Source organism: Acomys russatus, chromosome 11 (genome assembly GCF_903995435.1).
Source record: "Acomys russatus chromosome 11, mAcoRus1.1, whole genome shotgun sequence".
Classification (NCBI taxonomy): domain Eukaryota; kingdom Metazoa; phylum Chordata; class Mammalia; order Rodentia; family Muridae; genus Acomys; species Acomys russatus.
Genome location: NC_067147.1, coordinates 36,996,784 through 37,009,458, shown reverse-complemented (window position 1 = coordinate 37,009,458; position 12,675 = coordinate 36,996,784).

Sequence of the window (12,675 nt, the reverse complement as noted above, 5' to 3'; positions counted from 1 at the left end):
CTTTCGCCTTAGTTAGGTTGTTCCTGGAGTTTCTGGGCCCAGAAATCAGCCCCGAAGTGGAAACTCTGAGCAGGTTTTGTTAGGCTCCAAGACTGTGTAGCATCACAGGACAATAACGGGGTTCAGAAGCCAGCAGGGTTCTAAATGTCACTGCGAATTCCACAAGGGAGTGAAGTTACTCTTTAGTTCCTTGGCAAAATTATTCCACAGAGTTTTTATTTTTAGAGTACTGTATTAGCCAGGGTTCTCTAGAACTGGGGCTCTCAACCTTCCTACCGCTGCGACCCTTTAACACAGTTCCTCATGTTGCGGTGACCCCCCCAGACCATAAAATTATTTTTGTTGCTACTTCATAACTGTAGTTTTGCTGTTATGCAATCATAATGTAAATATTTGTGTTTTCCAATGGTCTTAGGCGACCCTTGTGAAATACTTGTTCAACCCCCCCAAAGAGGTCTCGACTCACAGGTTGAGGACCACTGCTCTGGAAGAACAGGACTTAAAATGAATTTATCTATCTATCTATCTATCTATCTATCTATCTATCTATCTATCTATCATCATCTATCTGTCTGCCTATCTGTATTTTTATATATAAAGGGGTTTTATTAGAATGTCTTACAGTCTGTGGTTCAGCTAGTCCAACAATGGCTGCCTATCAACAGAAGGTCCAAGTTTCCAGTAGCTGTTCAGTTCACAAGGCTGGATGTCTCAGCTGGTCTTCAGTATCCTGAAGAAGTGGGCTCTACTGCCAGTGAAGGGATGGATGGATGGGTTAGCAAGAGCAAGACCGAGAGCAAGCAGGCAAGGAGAGCAAGCTTCCTTCTTCCACACCCTTTATATAGGCTGCCGGCAGGTGACACGGCTCAGATAAAAGTGTGTTTTCACTCGGGAGGCAGAGTCAGGAAGACCGCTGTGAGTTCGAGGCCAGCCTGGTCTACAAAGCGAGTCCAAGCTAGCCAAGGCTACACAGAGAAACCCTGTCTCAAAAAAAAAAAAAACAAAAAACAAAAAACAAAAAACAAACAAACAACCCCCCCCCCCAAAAGTGTGTTTTCCCCACCTCAAACGATCTGGATTAAAAGTGGGTCTTCCCACTTCAAATTACTTAATTAATTAAAAAAAATCCCCCATTGATGTACCCAGCCACTCAGGTTTTAGTTAAATTCAGATGTAGTCACGTTGACAACCAAGAACAGCCATCACAAGGTGCCATTTTCTCTCACTTGACCACTGATCTAAGGAACTGGATTACCAAGAGAGTGTCGGGTTGATGCTCTACTGTAAATGAGTGGGCTGACAGGCTGGAGGCGGAGGCTGTGATGGTATAATAAACATTGCCAGCCTTCATCTATTAGAATAAAAACAAGCAACTTGATAGTTTTTCTGAATTGGCACAGGGCCACTCGAGGAGCTGATACCTGATGAGTAAGCAACACCTGAAAGTCGTCCTTTCAGCTCGAGACTTGTTTCTCTGTCTGACATGAATTGCTGCTGCATTCCTAAGCAAAGGATGTTACTGCTCAGCAAAGCAGGGGCAGGAAGTCTACTTGGTTCTAATGCTGGTGGTGACTGTGCCTTTCCCCCAGTTGGCTGAGATCCCATCTCATAGCCTCTTTAGATTAGTTGGCCTTAAAAGAATTGGTCACAGGAAGAGAAGGGGGCAGGGGGGTGGGAAGGGGTCACTGCTCTGGACCATCAAATTTCTGGAATGCAGAAAAAGAGTCTTTGTGTAAACTAAGTTTCTCTTTGTCTCTTTCTCTGTCTTTCTGTCTCTGTTGTGTGGGGGGTGGAGGGGGCTGGGGGGTGGGGGTGGGGTGAAGGTGCCGCTAAAACATCTGAATAAAAGTCTTACAAGGTGGGGAAAACAAATATATTTGAATTCCTTGTGAATGTAAGTTAAATAGTATTTGTTGGAAAAGAATCCTGTTTATTGTTCTTGTTGTTTTATAATAATTGTCTCCCGTGTCCCGGCTCCCAGTACTATCTATACACTCCCACTTTGAGAACTTTCTGCTCAGGGATACAGATGAACTGTCTGGTTTTTTTCCGCCAGCACGCTCAGGAATGGTCGCAATACCTGCAAGCCTTGGGGGTGGGAATGTAGTGGAGAACTTGCCTAGTGTGTGTAAGGTTATGTCCTCAACATCACACACACACACACACACACACACACACACACACACACACACATGCACGCACGCACATATACATACATATACACATACACACACATGCACACACACGCACGCACATATACATACATACACACATACACACACACTACACATACACACGCATACACACACGCACATATACATACATACACACATGCACACACACATACACACACATGCACACACACACGCACGCACATATACATACATACACACATACACACACATGCACACATATACACACACATATACACACACACCTACATACACACATACACACACATACACACACACACACACACCCCAAAAAACAAAACCAAAACAAACCGTCATTAACACACGCAGGAGAGCCAAAGGGACAGAAGCCCAAGGGTCAGAGCACAGATCTGTGTCTGGAGGCAGAGGCTGGAGTTTTAGTTCTTCTTGTCTTTTTCAAGGAACCGTGGAGAGACACAAGGATAGTTACAGGAGAAGAGGCAGCTTACTAAAAAGCAGGTGTACCAGCTTCACCTGTGGCCTTGCCTGGGGCAAAAAGGACAGAGACAGGGGCCATGCGACCTTTTATGGGTCTTTCATGTAATATCTTCCTCTCCCAGGTTCCTATAATGAAGACTCGTTCAAGCCTGTGTCTAGTTTGGATGAAGCCAAGGTTAGCTAAGGGCCTGCGGTTTCCATTACTGCTGTCTTTCCTATGTTCACCTCCAAATCTGCACCTCCCGCCTATTCCCAACTGCCTCAAAGGATAGGAGATAAGCCTCCAAGGTGAGGGCAAATTTACATCGCACTTACGTCTCCTTCCTTCCCCTCCCCGAGGAGTCCCTGAGCATGCTCCCTGGCCTGTGTTCTCTCAGTTGCTTATACTTCTGGTCTTCAACTCCACCGACACTCACTCAACCCAGGGAGTGGCCTGAGCTTTAGACAGCCAAGCCAAGCACTCACCCCAGGGCAAAATGTGGAAAAGGGGTGTGTGTGGGGGGGGGCGGGGGAAGCAGTCATCCAATAGAGAAGGGGGACTTAATTAGGTAGGTGTATGGGGAGGAGGGACAGATAACTGGGTTCACAGACTCTGAGTCTTACTGGGGTACTAATGAGAGTTTTAGGTTTAAAAGAGGAGGAACCGGGGAGGGAAGCAGGACGCACGCTTAGTTACGTTGTCTCCAAAGTAAGGTTCTAGTTTTACAGAGTAGCACCCCGGAAAGAAGTCCTTGTCTTGAGTGGACAAGCTAGACTCCATGAGATGACCACTCTTGCTCCAGGGTGTGGCTATAGACGTTATAGATAACGTCTTCACCCGCAGGGGCCTTCTGTCAGGTCACTGGTGCTGCAGGCGAGTTTCCGCTGCTGGTCAGTGTGTGTTTGGTCAACCCCGCCGTCCTGGATTCCAAGATGACCACAGGCTCGAGTGCCTGTAGGAAAGGAATAAACTCGGCGTCAACACAAAAGAACGCAAGACAAAGCGAAGGCGCCCAGCAAGGGAATTTATTTTCAAAAGGAGCGATCCAGAACTTAAAACAGGCTAGCAAGCATGCACAGCCAAGATGGCCTCGACTTTTAATTAGTTAATTAATTAATTAATTAATTAATTTATTTATCCATATGCTTGTTTATTTGTTTTGAGTCAGGGTTTCTTTGTGTAGCCCTGGCTGTCCTGGAACTCATTCTGTATAGCAGGCTGGCCTCAAACTCAGAGATCCACCTGCCCCTGCCTCCTGAGTGCTGGGATGAAAGGTGCGTCCCTCCAGGCAGTGGTGGCTCACGCCTTTAATTCCAGCACTCGGGAGGCAGGGGCAGGTGGATTGCTATGAATTAGAGGTCAGCCTGGTCTACACAGTTAGTCCAGGACAGCCAAGGCTACACAGAGAAACCCTGTCTCGAAAAACAAAACAAAACAAAACAAAAACCCAAACCAAAATAAACAAATAAATAAACAAAAACAAAAACAAAAAAACAAAAGATGCATTCCACCACGGCCTGGCCAGGCCTCTTCTTTGACCTTAACTATTACTGTTTTGAACAGACGGTGGGATTTATAAAGATGGCAACTGTCCAGCTTAGAAGATAGTGTGCAACATCATCCTAATAAAAGAAGTTTGAACCCAAGTTACATATATAGGGTAATATAATAAATAAATTAGTATTATCAGCCAGGCATGGCAGCACATACCTTTAATCCAAGCACTCGGGAGGGAGAGGCAAGTGGATCTCTTTGAGTTGCAGGCCAGCCTGGTCTACACAGCTAGTTCCAGGACAACCAGTGCTAGGTAGAGAGGCCCTCTTTCAAAACAAAACAAAAAGTCAAACCAAACAAACAACCATCCCCACGCAAAAAAAACCAAGAAAGTTAGTATTCCTGTGTACATATTAAACCAGTAGGCCTTATAAGTTCCTAAGAAAACATAAGGTAGCCTTTGTGACTTATGCAGCATGTAGAGTTATGTATCATAATCATTGCTGAATTGATGTTTACAGTGTCTAACAGAATTTAGCTGAATGTGATACTGGAATTATTATTGAGAGATTTTAGACAGAGGGCTATAATGGAAGGTTTTGGTCTCTTTGTAAATTCAGTTATGTTATGAATATGTTTCTGTTTTAATCCCAAGTGTGGGCTTTAGTTTGGGCTTTAGTTTGTCCACAGCTGATAATTGTATCATGTGTGGTGTGGTCTTGCCTCCCGCACGCGGAGAAGGGTGTGGTCTAGGACTCTGAGGAAGATAAATAGGAGATTGTGGAGAGAGAAGGTGTGGCTTGGGGTAGTGGCCTGTAGCAGTTTGGAGAGACCAGAGACTGGTGTGTCAGATGGAGAGAAACATTTCGATGTATCACCTCCAAAGCAATGGATTGCTGCGTTTGCTATTGATGGAGACTGCTACTAACCCCAGAGAACCCAATTGACCCTAAACAGTTGGGAGAAGTAAAGGGATCTGTGCCCCCTCTCTTCACTAACATTCTTTCTCATACTCAGGGTTAAGGGGTTGGTGGAAGGGAGGTAGCAGGGCAGAGTTAAAAAACAAATGAAAGCTGGGCGTGGTGGCGCATGTCTTTAATCCCAGCACTCGGGAGGCAGAGGCAGGGGATAGCCATGAGTTCGAGGCCAGCCTGGTCTACAAAGTTAGTCCAGGACAGCCAAGGCTACACAGAGAAACCCTATTTGGAAAAAAAAAGTGTCAACAGAGGGCTCCTTTTATCCTTTCTGTGTATGACCACTCCATTAGATGGTTTGACTACAGACACCTTTATACCATGAGATAAACAAAAGTAGCTTTATTGGAAACAGTTTACCTCTTTGTTGCTCCCAAGAATGCAATGCCTTTCCTGGGATGCTCTGTTGTTATCTTTCTCCCTGTCACAGAGTCAGGAGGCAGCCTGACCCAGGGTAGGGGCTTTGAAGGAAACTTTTGAGACAAGCATGCTTTGGTCTGAAGTGGATGGATGAAATCCTATCCCCAGAGCCAGCTTTTCTGTGAGCAAAGCAGCATATGACAATATCCTAATATTATCCATCGGGTATTTCTTTCTCTGTAAGACGGCATCAAGTGATGGACATATCCTTAACCAGTTTGTGTGTGTCTGTAGATAGGGTAGACACCTAGAAAGTATTCTCACTCTTATAATGATTTTATGAGGGAGGGAGATATCTTGGTTTCTTTGTTGGTCAAATATCTCATATATATATATGTATACACACACACACACACGTATATATGTATATATAAGATATATTCCATACATATATATTTCTCTCATGGCCCTTTTTAATCTTATAAGTACCTGTAACCTAGAGGCCATTAATATTAAACAGAAGCCATAAAACCAGACATCTAAGGCACTTAGAAAATGGTGACATCAAGTTCTTTCTTTCTTCTTTCTTTGTCTTTACTTTGTCTACGTCTTTATAACTGAAAAGTAGAAACAAAAGTAAAGGGATCCAGGCTTGGTGGTGCACAACAAAGGCAGACTGTGTGCCCAGGGCGAAGGAGTCCAGAGGACAGGAAGACTGTCCTGTCACAGTTAGAGGAAGCAGGCCTGGAGACTGAGAAGAAAGGAGCCACGCACAGCTAGCTTCTCTTTCCAGTCTCCGGCCCAGCTGAGGGACTTCCCACACAGGAAAACTAGCCAAAAGCCCTTGGCCATTCCGAGGTGGAGCCCTGCACTCACCAGCAGGGCTAAAGAAGTGGGAGGCTTGCTCCTCTCTGGCCCACACTGCAGTTTCTGCTCTGATGGCTCCCACAGCCTACAGGCTGACCTGCCCTGGCCGGAACCTTGTAGGGTTTGGCTAGGAAGACATATGGCTGTCTTATCACAGCTGGAGAGGCCCTTCCCTTCCGTTATTTTATTTATTTACTTATTTATTTTGTTTTTTTCCAGACAGGGTTTCTTTGTGTAGCCCTGCCCTAGACTCACTTTGTAGACAGGCAGGCCTCGAACTCACAGTGATCTGCCTGCCTCTGCCTCCTGAGTGCTAGGATGAAAGGTGTGCCTTCCCTTCCTTTTAAAGACACTAGAACCATTTTATTCTGAACAGGATTCAAAACCCTTTCCTCTTTATGTAAAAGGTCCCAGAGCTTAATTGGATATTTTATGTCAAAAAGACCTGTGGGATAGCAGCTGCACTTTGTAGGCACAGATGGGGCCAGCTTCAGGGGTCAAAGTGATTTTGTAATCTAATCTATCCTGCTTAATCCAGCTGAACTGTCAGCTAATTTCCTCTCAGAAAGTTTTCCCTAAGCACCCTGGACAAAGGGAGTCGACAACACAGAGAGTTCTTTGGGTCTGCTTTGACCTGTAGATGAACCTTGGTTGTTTGGCTTTCCGGGAATTTGCATTTACTTACAGTTAGTGCACCAGAAGACCCTAAATCCTAGTGTCTACCTTTCCCCTACCCAGCCTCAGTCTCCTGAAAAGATGGCTTGGCAGATAATTATAAATTACTGCATTTCTGACAGTACAGAGGATTCTTTCTGAAGGAAATGAGATCTCCATTGTTACCAAGGGGGTTGCTGCCACTGTGATCTGGTAGTGTCTGGAGATTGAAAGCAAGAACATGGCCTGCTGTCTAGACCTAGCCCTTACCTGTGCTCATAGGTTGTGGGGTTTTTTTGGGGGGTGGGGTGGGGTGGGGTGCCCATTGGCTTTATTCCTAAGGTAACTGTGATCCACGTGGTTTATGACTGCATAGTCTTTATCCCTTGAATGTCATAGTAATTGCATCCACCTGTCTGCTGGCTGAACAGTCGTGGCTAAACTTCACGGGGCAGGATGCTCTTTTTCACTGAAAGTGTACTTTGTGGAGTGTGTCCCACCGTCTTTTGTGCAGGGTTTTTCAAGGCTCTTGGACCTTCCTACTCCCAACACATTTCTTTTTCACAGCCTTGGTAGAGGGTGTCTCTAGGAAGATATAGTCAGGTGACAGGCAGGACAAACATAGAAGGTAAGTTCCTTTCAATTTTCTCATATTATTAAATCTTCTGGATTCCTTGCTTTTGGTTTTAACAGCCTACTTTGCTAAATGTTTGCCTCAGGTTTCAGTCAACCAACCAATCATTATTGCTATACGCAGCTCTTCAAGGCAGTGGATTATACCCAAATATTGGACATTGGTACCTCTATCAACAGATATGGTCAATCTTGGAATTTTATTTTATATTCTTGTGGCTATGCATTTAACCAGTATATAAGCAGTCTCCTCTAGAAACAGACCTCAGCTGCATGGATCTGACTCTCGGTTTGAAATGTAATGAGCAGAGAAGACAGAGAAGCCCTTGGTGTTTTCTCATAAGGCAACTGCTCACGTCAGGTCCAGTGGCAATAACTGGTGAATGACCTCACCAGTGTGGAAGATGATGTTTCTGCTGACAAGCAGGCCTCAAGGTTCTCAAATTGATTTCTGTTTCTTTGTTTTTGGTCCAGTTGCTGTTGTTGACAGGGTCTTGCCATGAGCCTCGAGGGAGTCGCTTCAGTTAGAGCCTGGTCTCTAGCAGCCCCAACGACGAGACTCTGCTATGAAGGAATCCACAACAGGCCAATTAAAAGGAAGCGACAGGGAAGAGTGGAGAAAGGATATCTGCACTCCATCTTCAGGGGCCCAACATGAGGGTTAAAGAGAGAGCCGAGATGTGCACTGCTAAGCAGTCCTTCTCACGGTGTGGTCCTGGTCATATTATCATCTCTGGGAGTTCCAGATTCTTCTGCTATGTGGTCTGACAAGTCAGCACTGTAGGAAATAAAAAACAAGTACCCTCCCATGGCCGCCCTGCCCACGCCCCCCCCCCCCCCCCCCCAGCCGTCCCTGGTTGGTACCAGGTTCTCCTTCACCTAGCATAAGACTGATTCTTAGGGAAACTTCAATTTCTTGAGGTTGTTGTTCCAACTGTCAAAAAGCCAAACAGAGGGATAGGAGGGATACACGTATCTCTTTGGGATACCGTCCGTCATCCCTGCCAGGACAGCTAACATGAACAGTATTCAGTCCCTCTCCCAAGTCATAATGGATAGGGCCAGAAGAACCACAGAATTTGACAAAGCATGAGTTTGGCAATGCCATTTCCTTCACATTTAAATCTGTGCCCTCTAACAGTCCTAAGGGAGCTTAAATCAAGCCTCCCTGAATCAGCCAATATGAGAGAGAATTAAACAATGGGAGAACTGTGGCTGAGGCGTCATTAAAAAAAAAGAAAACAGAGACAGCTTAGACTAGCTAGTGTAAACAATGCTGCTGGCTTTAACTGTGGAGTTATCCTTGGCTGCCCAGCAGGACCCGGAAAAGATTAAAGCAGTGGTATACTGGCTCCCAGGACACATGAGTCAGACAGCAGAGGTGCCTGGCTCTGGATCTGGAGGACAAGTGGTCAGCATAGGGGAAGCTTCTCAGCTACAAAGCTTTGCCTTTACGAGTAATCATGATGTATGATATATACCTACACATGCACTCTAGCTAGAGGACTGAAGGAACACATACATACATGTGCGTATGTGTGAATACATACTCATTCTCGCTCTCCTGCCTTTCCTCGCTTTTCTCTTGCTCTGTAGAGTGGTACATATGTTAACCAGTCTTTCCTACAGTAGCAACACTACTCTATTATAGAGATGGATAATCATAGACTGTATATTTATATGTCTCCAGCTAGAACTTGCCTATCTACTAAGCCTCAACATCTCATTGTATAATTCAGGACTGAGTTATCATGGCAGGCAAGGCATGGCAGCTCTCAGAGGCGCTGTGAAAAGTATTAATATTTAATATTAATTCATATAATTATTAAGGCATGTACAAATGGGATTAACTTATTAATATTAACTAATACTGGTTATTAATCCAGTGGCAGTCATTCCTTAACCCACTATTTTATAAGTAAGAGACAAAAATTTGTTAGATTTATAAGACTTAAAACACTATGGCTGGGCAGGTATCAACCAACCCTCTACGCTATTTTGTTTACTTCCCATCTGAAATCTCCATAAATACTTGCACACGTTCCACTTGGGCTGCTTCTGCTCCATCAGGCCAGTCCTCAGAGGAAGTTGTTCTTGGCTACATGCTCCTGGTTATGCTAACCTGAGGCAACCTGTTCCTCTCTTCCTCAAGGTCCTGCGACCCCACAAGCCCGCGAATCTTGCTCTACCTTTCTTCTGCCAAGCCAGGCTATCAGCCACTTTATTAGCCAATCAGTAAGGATCTTGTGGGGCAAGGAATTAACACCTGACTACATAGCAGCGCCAGATCACCCCCAACACAGAGGCGAACTGGATCACAGTTACCAGTACAGGAAATTTCCAGACCACTATCAAGATTTCTTAGTTTTATTTACTATGTTGCAAGCTTAGAGACTCAGAAAAGGTTGTTGTTGTAGGGGTGGTTTTTCCACACCGGGAAGCAAACATTTGAACATTCTGGGCATGCTTTTTACTGAGCTGTGTTCAGTTCCCAGAAAGGCATTCTGATGAGGACTTCCAGGTTTTGATTTGAACATCAAGTTGGGTTTAAAAAAAAAACAAAAACAAAACAAAACAAAAAAACCTTATATGACCCTTCTTCACTCAGTTTGTGAGGAGCTGCTTAACATCATTCTGTACCAGGCTGCCTTTGGTAAAGCTTTGGTCAGCATGGCTTATTGTTTCTTGAGCAAATGATTTAAAAAAAAAAGTCAAGAAACCATGCTTTAAAATGATTAAAATTGATTTAAAATTTTTACTTTTCAGGGCTTTGTCTTGCTACTTTTTCATCTTTAAGATTTGTTCTTGTATTTTATGTGTACAAGTATTGGCTTGCATTTATGTACGTATGTAAGACTGAGTGTTCTGTCTCATGAGGTAGCCCACTGCCTTGTTTACAATGATCATTAGAAATTTCTTGCCAGGTGTGGTAGTGCACACCTTTAATCCCAGCACTCGGGAGGCAGAGGCAGGTGGATCGCTCTGAGTTCGAGGCCAGCCTGGTCTACAAAGTGAGTCCAGGACAGCCAAGGCTAACACAGAGAGATTCTGTTTTGAAAAGCCCCTGCCCCCAAAATTTCTCTATGAGGAACAATGTGGTCAAACACACACACACACACACACACGCACGCACGCACGCACGTACGCACGCACACACACGCACGCTCACGCGAAATAGTGAGTGAATAAATAATGCCTTCTCCAACCAAAGTTCTCTATGATAACTAAGCTTTATTTCACTATCCCATTTTTTTTTTGAGGGAGGGGAGTAGCGACACAGAATCAGTATCTATTTGCACACTCAACTGTACTTATAATAAAAAAGGCCAGCTAGCATATTGTGCCAAGAAAACGCAATTGAGTCATCCTACAAGGCATGGCTTTCTTGTAGTTGAACTTAGTTGTTGAATCTTTTAAATTGCTCGCATAGAAAAATCCTAATAAAGCTGATTTTACTTCCAGGGTTGGAATAAATTACTGTTCATTTGGTTGAGTAGCAGATGAAGAGGTTGGCTGACATTTAAGAGGTATATTGCATGAAAAAAATACTTTTTAATCTACTTAGCATGTCTGTTATTAAGTTATCCATATGGCTAATGCTATGAAATAGTGAATGCTTCCATTTAAAGATCTACTTACACAGTGCTTTAAACACGATAGGCATTAGGCAAGGTGAGGCCCTTGCCACACACTCCTCAACAGGACATTAAAGCAGAAAAGTAGGAAATTGATGAACAAAATAGAAAAGCCCCTTTTTGGAATGGAATTGACATTTAAAAAGACAACCAAGGGGAAAATACATGGTGACATGAAAGAGGAAACAGAAACAATTTCACAACCTTCTAACACTCTTATAGTGATTTGGCTAATGACCAAAGACCACTTTTTATCTTTTAAAAAATTTTATGTGCACCTATGTGTGCGCATGGGTACCCTGAGAGGCCCTGAGAGGGTGCTGGATCCCTGGTAGCTGGAGTTATAGATAGCTGTGATGGGAACTGAACTTGGGGTCCCCTGGAAGCAGCAAGCGCTCTGAACTGCAATGCTAGCTCTCTGGCCCCCTTTTCTTTCTTTCTTTCTTTCTTTCTTTCTTTTTTTTTTTTTTGAGACAGGGTTTCTCTGTGTAGCCTTGGCTGTGCTGGACTTGCTTTGTAGACCAGGCTGGCCTCAAACTCACAGCGATCCTCCTGCCTCTGCTTCCCAAGTGTTGGGATTAAAGGCGTGCACGCCAGCCTGCCTGGCCTTTAGCCCCCTTTTCATCTTTTTAATGAACACATAACATAACAGGTGTCACTATGACATTTTCACATGTGTAATGTATACTTGGCTTATATTCATTCACCCATGATCCTCTCTTGTTCTCCGTTCCCTTCTGTCCCATTTCTCCTAATAACATCTCTTCTACTTTGTGTGTGTGTGTGTGTGTATACACACAGTATATGTGTTTTGGGTTTTCAAGACAGAGTTTCCTCTGTGTAATATCCCTGGCTGTCCTAGAACTCTCTTTGTAGACCAGGCTGGCCTCAAACTCACACAGATCCGCCTGCCTCTGCCTCCCGAGTGCTGGGATTAAAGGTGAGCGCCACCACGCCCGGCCTGTGTATGCTTGTGTATGTGTGTGTATACATAATATAGGCTCTGCATGAGTGAAAACATGAGATACTTTTCTGAGTCTAGCGCATTTAGCTTAACATAATCTCCAGTCTCATATATCTTCCTGCAGTTGGCATAATTTAAAAGAACTTTGGTTTTCTGCAAATTCCCAGAGTATTTTATTTTGGGATTCACCTCTGTGATGGTTAACATTGAGAGGATGTAGACTCACCTAGGAAACAAGCACTTGGGCAGGCCTGTGAGGGATTACCTTAAGGTTAGCCTTTGTCCATGCCTGTGAGCACCCTACGGACTTAGCCATTTCCCAACCTCCATGGTTTTTCTTTTTAAAAGATCCTGTTGTTTATTCAAAGAGACTCCATCATCGCTGCCAAACGAAAGCAGTTTTTCAAAAATTTATAGGAAAGACAAACGTTTCAGGAAGGAAGACTCATCAGGCTTTCATTTC